General features: G+C 30.5%; 1 protein-coding gene across 1 annotated transcript in view; it reads right to left on the minus strand.

Annotated features, from left to right (window-relative positions):
• Positions 1-7,054, minus strand: part of LOC143044955 (voltage-dependent T-type calcium channel subunit alpha-1G-like) — a 153,165-nt gene extending 146,111 nt beyond the window's left edge. The window contains exon 1 of the mRNA XM_076217225.1: positions 6,978-7,054. The gene's annotated coding sequence lies outside the window, so the exon portion shown is untranslated. The remainder of the gene's footprint in view (positions 1-6,977) is intronic.
• Positions 7,055-10,313: the final 3,259 nt, after the last annotated feature.

Below are 10,313 nucleotides of genomic sequence, written 5' to 3' on the forward strand. Positions count from 1 at the left end.
TCTATGCAACAACAACAAAACTATTCTTACAAAAATACTATAAATGAAAAATCTATCAATCTTAAACCTTTTGAAAAAAAGAAGCAAATTTTGAATAAGAAAAAAAGAAATTTAAATATAACCGTGTAAGTCCTGGACTTTTGACGATTTCAACAATGTATAATATTATGTGATTGGAGAATTACTTCATTAAAATTGTTGCTGGAAAGTATAAAAGTGAGACTTAAACCATTAAACTAGAGGCTCTAAAGAGCCTGTGTCGCTCACCTTGGTCTTGTGCATATTAAACAATGAACACGGATAAATTCATGACATAATTGTGTTTTGGTGATAATGATGTGTTTGTAGATCTTACTTTACTGAACATTCTTGTTGCTACAATTATCTCTATCTATAATGAACTTGGCCCAGTAATTACAGTGGAAAATATTTTCTAAAAATTTACAAAAATTTATGAAAAATGTTAAAAATTAATTATAAAGGGCAATAACTCCTTAAGGGGTCAATTGACTATTTTGGTCGTGTAAACTTATTTGTAGATCTTATTTTGCTGAACGTTATTGCTGTATACAGTTTATCTCTATCTATAATAATATTCAAGATAATAACAAAAAACGGCAAAATTTCCTTAAAATTACCAATTCAGGACAGTAACCTAACAACGGGTTGTCCGATCCATGTGAAAACATCAGGGCAGATAGATCTTGACCTGATAAACAATTAAACCCAAGTTTGGATTAATTTGGCCCAGTAGTTTCAGAGGAGAAGACTTTTGTAAAAGATTACTAAGATTTACGAAAAATGGTTAAAAATTGACTATAAAGGTCAATAACTCCTAAAGGGGTCAACTGACCATTTTGGTCATGCTGACTTATTTGTAAATCTTACTTTGCTGAACATTATTGCTGTTTACAGTTTATCTCTATCTATAATAATATTCAAGATAATAGCCAAAAACAGCAAAAATTCCCTAAAATTACCAGTTCAGGGGCAGCAACCCAATAACGGGTTGTCCGATTCATCTGAAAATTTGAGGGCAGATAGATCTTGACCTGATAAACAATTTTACCGCATGTCAGATTTGCTCTAAATGCTTTGGTTTTTGAGTTATAAGCCAAAAAACTGCATTTTACCCCTATGTTCTATTTTTAGCCATGGTGGCCATCTTGGTTGGTTGGCCGGGTCACGCCACACATTGTTTAAACTATATACCCCAATGATGATTGTGGCCAAGTTTGGTTTAATTTGGCCCAGTAGTTTCAGAGGAGAAGATTTTTGTAAAAGTTAACGACGACGACGACGGACGACGGACGCCAAGTGATGGGAAAAGCTCACTTGGCCCTTCGGGCCAGGTGAGCTAAAAAATGTATATCTTATTCACTAAAGAAAAAAACAATACATGTAAGCTGGATTATCAACCAATTTATGTTAAAATCAATTTACTTGATTGACTAACATTTACATAAGCATAAGTTTATGACCGAGAATAATCTTAAATAACCTTAAACCATGTTAACCAAGGCCTAGAACAAAACAGTAATGTGGGAAAAACCCTCTTCATAAAACTATGGAAACGAAACAAAATCGGAAGTTTGTCCCATCATCATAACTATTCAATAACTAACTGCTGTTCAAACATGGGCAGATTATTGTCCTTCAATGAGACAACTCAAAGTAACAAGTCAAACAGGAAACTGGTTCATTAGATAAACAAAATCAAGTGTTCAGGATGGGCAAGCTGTTACAAATCAATGGAACCAGTCAGACATAAAAAACTGGTACCACAGAATCAAGTGTTCAGGATGGGCAAGCCATTACAAATCAATGGAACCAGTCAAACATAGAAAAAAACTGGTACTGCAGAATCAAGTGTTCAGGATGGTCAAGCTGTTACAAATCAATGGAACCAGTCAGACATAGAAAAAACTGGTACCGCAGGTGTACTAATATTTATCATGTTTATGATGTAAGCTATTGATTCATAAACAAAATACTAAAGAAGATCCCTATTGATTCTAATGTAAATAATTATAAAATGATATGTCTACCTTAATTTTTCCTGCGAATAATTCATGTTATGCTTATATTATGTTCAAAGGGTTAATAACTTTAACATGTAAATTAGTATTTGCTATCTTTGATCATAAAAAATTAAAATATATATGCTTTATGTTTCTGTGGTTGTCAATTCATAAGTAAAACTTTAAAACGACATCTTAATATCAGCATTTGAATCAGTCATCTCCCCCTTTTTAAGTCTTACTTTTATGTTAAAAAAATCATGTTTTGTACAGATATATTAATCAGTCTTTTACTCTTGTAACTTGATTTTTGTTGGTTCAGTTGATTGAACAAAATGAGCTATCACCGATTCATCAATCTAAGTTTTAACAAATATCAAACAGTTAAATATTTATATTATTTCAAAATTTATTCAACTTGACCATAAGTGAGAACAATTGTAATGTTTCTGAAGCGAAAAACAGTAAAAAAAAATGTTTATTTCACCCAAAGAAATTTACAACATTAATAGGGTTTTCTGCATGGTGTATGTTGAAGTCCCCATGTTCCCTTTGCAAAGAACAAATTCAACCTACGATACCTTTTCTTCAGTCCTTACCCTGAAGTTAAACAAATGATGATGAAATTTTACATTTATAATTATAAATTTTGTGCATCTGAAGTGCATCTCTGATTTTACCTTCATCAGGAACCATGAACCAAAACATTTGAAACCCAAGGATGTATGCATAAGGCCTAAACACATAAAGATCTTTATGAGCAAAAAGGAACTACAATATCAGCCAAATTCATCTCTTGAATGAAGGAACCTTTGTGAGTTTATCAACGTGGAATTCAATAAAAAAAAAATAGAAATCATGTCAGTACATAAGCACTGACAACTGAATTCAAGATGTAAATTTCAAAACTTTTTGATAAAAAAAATGATTTTAGATTTACTGATATTCTAACTTCATAAAATCCTTTCACTCCAATAGAATAAATCTTGTGGAAAAAGACTCAATGAAACATTAATTATTTATAAATAAGAAACATATCCCTATCAGAAAATTGATGATGTATAGCTGGAATCATTTCAAAAACATCATAACATATATCTTTCCCATTTACCAATTCTAATGGAAATCAACCTCAGGGGATTAGTTACGAATGTATTTTTTGCGAATATTTCCCCAATCTATACAATTTTCTTGTTCAATATTGTTCGTGTCCGTCAAATACATCACTTCTGACTTAAGCTCTTCAGTCCCCGTGGGCTATTATAGTTTACACTTGTATAAATATTTAAAATAGAATTGTTGTCGGTATGATCAGATTTTGAGATTGAAGAAAAAGGTTTTCACACGAAACAAAATGTTGCCATTGATTTCTAACGTCCCTTACATCATTCAATATTGCATAATGTTCATTTCAAATGTTTATAGTGCAAAATTGATAAAAAATTAGATATATATGTTATATTTTACGGTACATGACTAAATTTTTACTTAAAAGCTAGAATGCTTTTCACAGATAATATAATTTGAGATATTATTGTTACTTTACAGCATGCATATATTTCATTAAACATGTACATGTAACACTTCAAGACTTTTAGGATAAATTTGTAGGTACGATGGACAAAATTTGTCATCCTGGTAAAAGGTTTTTCTCTTTCAAGACCTTTATTGTGATACTGTGATTCACTTTCGTGGGAGAAGGTTTTAAAAAAATAAATGGCAAATTTCAAAGAAGTATAAAAATTCTGTAGGCTTGAATTCAGACTTAGACATCGCCATGATATCAAATATCCAGGAAAATAGTTTTTTATCAATCCTTAAAAACAGTATCCGAAAAACTTGAATCCACTGTATAACAAATGTGGTCTGTTTGTGTCTGACACTTGTCATTTTCCTAAAAAGGGATAATTGAGGAATAAGTTCTGACAATAGGATAAAAGAAGCAGTACTTATTTATATATATCAGTCTGGGGTGCAATAATATAGGGTTATTGCATGAATATTGGGGAATATTGTCCCAAGTAGAATTTTAAATTGCACGAGCTTGCGAGTGCAATATATGTTCTACGAGGGACAATATTCCCCAATATTCATGCAATAACCCTTTTATTGTATACCAATATAATATTTGAAATTAAAAATTGGTTTAAAATAAGATTTTGTCGTTGATGACGTCATGAATTTTGAAGATTTATTGCACTAGTGCAATATTGGAATTTATTGCACGCTAACTTTTGGTTACTTTCTGTAGGAAATATTATATTGCTATACAATAAAATCAGTTAAACCAGTCGCTGAGAGTTGCAAGGTACCTGTATGTATATGGAGTCAAGATTTTCAAAGTCGCTCAGAGTCAAGCATGATCTGACTCTCAGCAATTCAATTTTGATTTTAACATATTTTCTTTAAAAAAGAACATTTTATTTGGATATAGGGTGTTTTAATGTTTTTTTTTCTATTTTCTATAAGAAATTGTGTGATATCGGAATTCCTTCATTCTTATGCAAATTTAATTAATGAAATTATATCCTTTTCAAAAGTAGAGTTCCCTTAGTACTACTCATTCAATATTCATCAAACAGTATCAAAAGAAGGATAAAATGTCAATATTGTAATATTGCAGCCTCAAGCATATCAACTTCAAATGTGAAGCAGAACTAATTGAAAATCAAAGTTTAACCTAAGAAATTCAAAGGATAAAATATTTTGAAGTCTTTCAGTGGCAAATATTTTATAATTATTCATGTAGTTTTATGAATTTTCATGTTATTCAATACAACAAGAATGAACTATTAAACTGTAACAATATGAAAAGTACAGAGTTTTAAAATGAGAGAGGACCTAAAGGTTGCAGATATTTTTACTGCTATGAGCGGCTTCTTGCAAATTAATGCAATTATGGTTTTAATAGATTTAAAATCAGTCATAGTAATTGATCATAAACACACTAAAAGTGCTTTATATTTCATATTTGTCTCAATAAAATGAAGAATTATTCCATCAATGCTGTGCCCCCTCAACCCCCCCCCCCCCTTTTTGAAATCCTTGATTCTCCAAAATGACTTTGCTGTATATTTGTTATTGAGCTTGGTTTTCTGGGTTAAGTACTGAAGTGTTTCTGTTTTAGTAATGTTAAGTTTGGACAGGTTCCTAGATGATATTGCAAACCTTTTTCAAATTGCATTGATCTTAAAACTTATTTAACATAATAAGTACTTCAATGTTAAATATCTACCGTGTTCTTAGTCAACTAAGGATAAAAGATAACGATTTTATAACATCTGTTGACGCAAATGCAATGTAAACATGCAGAATTGACGAACTTGAAATTTATCTGCTTGATCAGTTGTAAAACTATAATTCTTTTATTTTTTTCAAACATAAAGATTTTTATCATTAACATCTTGCATTATTATGGGAATATTGGGAATGGCAATAATTATAAAATACTTAAAATTTTCTATCAGTTTTACAGCAATAAATGTAATCAGCAAATTGATAAAAATAGTGTGAACAATTAAACATAAATTCAAACCAGTGTGTATTAAAATTTAATAGAGATTAGAATAAAAAAATCTCTAAAAAATGGTTTATTTATGGTGACAAAAATCTTATTGTGAAGAGCAGGTTCATGCTAAAACTTTCATATCAAGCTGGAAGTATTGCAAAAGCAAAAATTCATAAAATTTATACAAGTTGTATAAGCAAACGTTCTTCTCTTAAAAAAAAATCAAATTCTTTCTTTTAACTTGTATATTTGCCATTAATTGAAACATCAACATGATCAAACTTCATGTTTATGCCACAAATATTCCTTACATTAAAAAATCTTTATCTTTATTTTTCATTTATTACATAAATTCTTAAGACATTAGATGATGCCTCCTGCACAGAGGATTCACAAACTCAAAATATCAATAACAACTATCCCTCTAAGAATGTTTTAAAAATCTACTTCAATCCATTAAAATTGATGTTTGTATTTTCATAACTTGATTAAAGCTTTTCAATTATTTAAAATAGTAACATACTTATAACATCAAAGACAATTGCCGAGCTTTGAAATTAATTAACAAACTGTTCTGAGGGAATAATACACAGACATGTGTCTATTGTTGATGACTATACGTTGCCCTATCAATGTTTTTGGGATGTATTTATATGCGTCTCTGGGTCGCTGTCTTTTTGAAATATACCCCATGTCTCCATTCTAACATTCTTTTTTTCTAGTGTAAAACATATTACCTAAATAAATTTAAATTTAGCCTTTTCAGATGTTTTAAAAGGGAGAAAAAAATCCTCAAACTTAATAAAAATCATTTCTCTTCAATACTTTTAGTGCATCTTTCATTTCAGTTGTGGTCACAAGGCAATACATATCTTACATTAAAGTAATTTAGATGTACATTGTATTCAAACTATTACATGGAAAAAGGCCACAATTCCAAAATATCCCCTTTTAGTACTAAACCTTTTGTATTGAAATGGATGGGTTTAACATTATTCCAAATACTTTAATATGACTTCTTGAAAGGGCATTTTGGTTTGCATGGCAAAAATATGAAATAGCATTTCAAGACCTCATAATTATTTGGACTTGTGTTGTGATACATGTATACAGAGACATACATATAATACATTGTCTCTGGTGTATATAAAACCCTATTCATTAAGTTTTTAGTTGATATATTGCTGATAGACTATTTAATATGTATCTGTCCGTCCCAGATTTAGAGAAAAAGATCTGATTTTGTCAAGAGGACGTGTTCAACATAATATCTCATGCATGTAGAACGTAAATATTAGCAAAGATCTATAATATCATGCCTAGCTAGGTACGATATTTTTCAATGTCTGTTAATGATATTGCTATAATTATTAACACAATCAATTTCCTAGCATGATTATTGATTTTTATCTTCTCATCAACAGATTACAATATCCACTTGCTATCACCTGCTGCGACAATACAGTCAAACCCGAATGGAACTGCTAATTTGTTTCAGCCATAACTGCTTCCTTGACCTTTGACCCCGTCATCATAATCTCTGATCCAAAATTTGGAAATCAGTTTAGGCTTTAAAAAATTACATTTGAACACTTTATAAATGTTCAAAGTGCTGTTCAAACATTTTCAGGAAAAAATAAAGGTAGCTAAGCACTAATCAGCATTATGTAATGAGCTATAGATGAAAGAACCTGAAGCACCTGCATGCTATAACTAATTGATTCAAATTAACAGTTAACGTTACCATGTGTCTTTCATTTTAGACCCGATGAATTTACTTATATTTACTCCTGTAGTTCCTTGTCATGATTATGACTACGTGTAAATTAAATTGTTTTCAAAACAAGTTTATCTGAAACTAAATATTCCTCTGTCGAGTTGCAATAATATTAATATTTTCATTGACTTGTTCCTTAAACAAAAACAACAGGCACCAGTCTGATATATCAGTTCCTATCTTTTATATTGAACTTGATTCCTATCTTTTATATTGTCGATGAACTTGATATATATAATGACATTCATGCATCCTCTTTCCAAACTTGACATGCAGGGTTTTTCTAACTTTTGTAAATTTTAAAGCCAGAAACGAAAATCTAGAAGCATAAAAACTTGTTTCTCTTATCTTTTCTTTTTTTCTCTTTAATTCTTTTCTTAATTTCGACCGTATGCCCGAAAAAGGGTAGGAAACGGATTATGGCAAATGACAATATGGGGGTACTATTTCCTTTCTCATTTTCTTTTCTGATGATCTCTGATATTTTCTTTCTGATAATCAAAGATTATATGTTTTGCTGTCCCGAGTCAATGGTTAGCCGTTAGTTTTTTCTTTAGATTTTTCTTTAGTTTACAATATTTACACTGGCAACTCAGTGTATTGTTGTAAAAGCAGTCTTTTTAATGTTTATGACACGGCTATTCTTTAGACTTATCTTCCATAATGTATCAACAAATCAGTAAAATAGATGTTAAAGCAAATTTCATAGTCTTCTTTAGTCTCCCGAAATCTGTATTTCACTGATCACCCGTTAAGGGAGTTTCCACATATGATAGTTTTAAAACTTATTCCCTTCTCATCTACAATTCTTTTTCTTATATTTTGTTTATTCAATTTAAACAGTCATTCTCTACATCATTAACAAAAAAATGATCTGGGTTTATCTCGGTGTCAGTCTAATTTTATCTAATTTGGGTACGATTTTTCAGAGTTAGGCAACCAATTCGTTATTTTACATTCATGAGCTTTTAAATTACCCACTTTTCAAACTATATTTCAATAATACTGGTATGGTGAAAAGATCCATACACGAAAGCAAATGCTCTTTCTGCATTTATCTATCTCACACTTCTAATACGAACAAATGTGAAAATTAATAAAGATGAAAAAATCACTTACCTTTTATATATTCATACAGGTCTCGTGTAACTAAAAATTGAAACATATAAAACATCTTTTTTAGTAAAAGGATATGGATTTGTTAAGATCGTCAGACACCAAAATCTCAGCTTATGGTCCTGTGTCATACATAGTGATTTAGCTGTAAATCCTGGAAATGGAAGATCTTGGTCCTCTTCATTTTCAGAATCGGAATTCTGAAAATCTTGTGAATTTTCTGGAGATTTTGACTTTTTCTCCACCTCTTCTTGGAGAGGTTCTTTTTCTTGCGTTTCTTCCATTTCTGCTCCATTTTCTCTCTGTTTTTCATCCGACATAACTTTTCATATTGAATATATGTATATTCTGATATTCTTGTCACTATATCATAAATAATTAAAATATTACTCTTTATAGTTTAGTATTTATACATCATCAAGTATCCATCCTACAACAATGTAAGATTATATAATCCAACTGAACAAAAATTATATATATCCTCTGAATTAAGTCTTTTTTCTCAGAAAATCTAATGAAAATCAAAATTCTCCATTATTGTTTAATCCTCGATGTGACATCTTGTGGCCATCGCCAGGCAGCTTTTATTCTATGTAACATTGATTGAGATATAAATTCTACAAGAATCACCTGAGAATGCAATTACCAGTACTCGTCGGAATCGATGAAGGCAGCGAACAATTTTTGTAAATTATTTTAATTTGCAGTCGCAGTTGAAATTATGTATATAGACAAAAAATCCAATACGATCTATTGATTACCGATTTTCACTTTTTTCAGAATTTTCGCACTTATGGTATCTTATTATTTTCTTATAAAACGCACCTTGGTTAAAGGAATTCCATTCATTCGAGTGCTCGGTCACGTGACGGAAATGTCGATTTCATATTGATAGCAACCAAATGAAATTTATCACTGGCGCGTGTATCGCACGTGTGCTTCCGCTTGCATAATGCATTTGGTATAAAAGATAATTATCTGTTAGACAAATCATATGTCTAAACTCTATTACATCATGCGAAAAATTACTCGTCTTCACTGAAATCTCACACTTTTCTGACTTTTTTACAAAGAATTATTCGGTTAGTATGATTCATTGTTTGGGAAATATTATTCTTATGGAATTTTTAATAATTTCCATTTTTTTTTCATTCTGACAATCAACAGCCCATTCAGTGAATACTATTTGTTTTGAAATGAAGAAAAGAGATAGTTCCACGAGAGAACTTAATCATACAGTATATCAAAGATAAAAAGTCTACGGGAAAACATAACTGAAGAGACGGATAAGCACAAAGGCAATCCTTACATAACAAAAATAAAGATTGAGTAGTATGAACTTATTCTTAAACCATATTGAATGTTCAGATTTTCTCATATGATCTGAAAGGATATGCCGCTTCTGTCCCAGTGACAACGATAGAGAACCGATTGCATTCGTCGAGGTGTCTATTGTTTTTTTTTCTCGTTATGTTGTTTTCTCTGCATATTGACCTTTGATGTTTTTGGCCATTCCGTTTAGGTCTTCTTAGTATCTTTTAGATCCTTAAGCGGTATTTATACATTTCTTGCTTTTTTCAAGGGATACCGATCAAGGTAAATTTAGAAAAGCGTTACTGACAACCTTTTCCTTGAATTTAAGCCTAATAATAAATTATCAGAAATGTCACAATTTTGTTCTTGAATGGAAGTATTGTAAACGCCTTAATAAGTTAATGCTAATCAGAACAAATATCTTCATAAAGTTTATTGTATGCGCCAAAGTCATTTGGGAGATTTTGTGAAAAAAATAGAATAATGAGCTCCAATTTTTTTTTAGGTCGCAACGAAAAATCAAAAATGTTCAAGGACATCAATGTGCCAATGTTTATATTGAATGCTATAAAACTTG

This window comes from Mytilus galloprovincialis, chromosome 9 (assembly GCF_965363235.1).
Source record: "Mytilus galloprovincialis chromosome 9, xbMytGall1.hap1.1, whole genome shotgun sequence".
In the NCBI taxonomy this organism is placed as follows: Eukaryota; Metazoa; Mollusca; class Bivalvia; order Mytilida; family Mytilidae; genus Mytilus; species Mytilus galloprovincialis.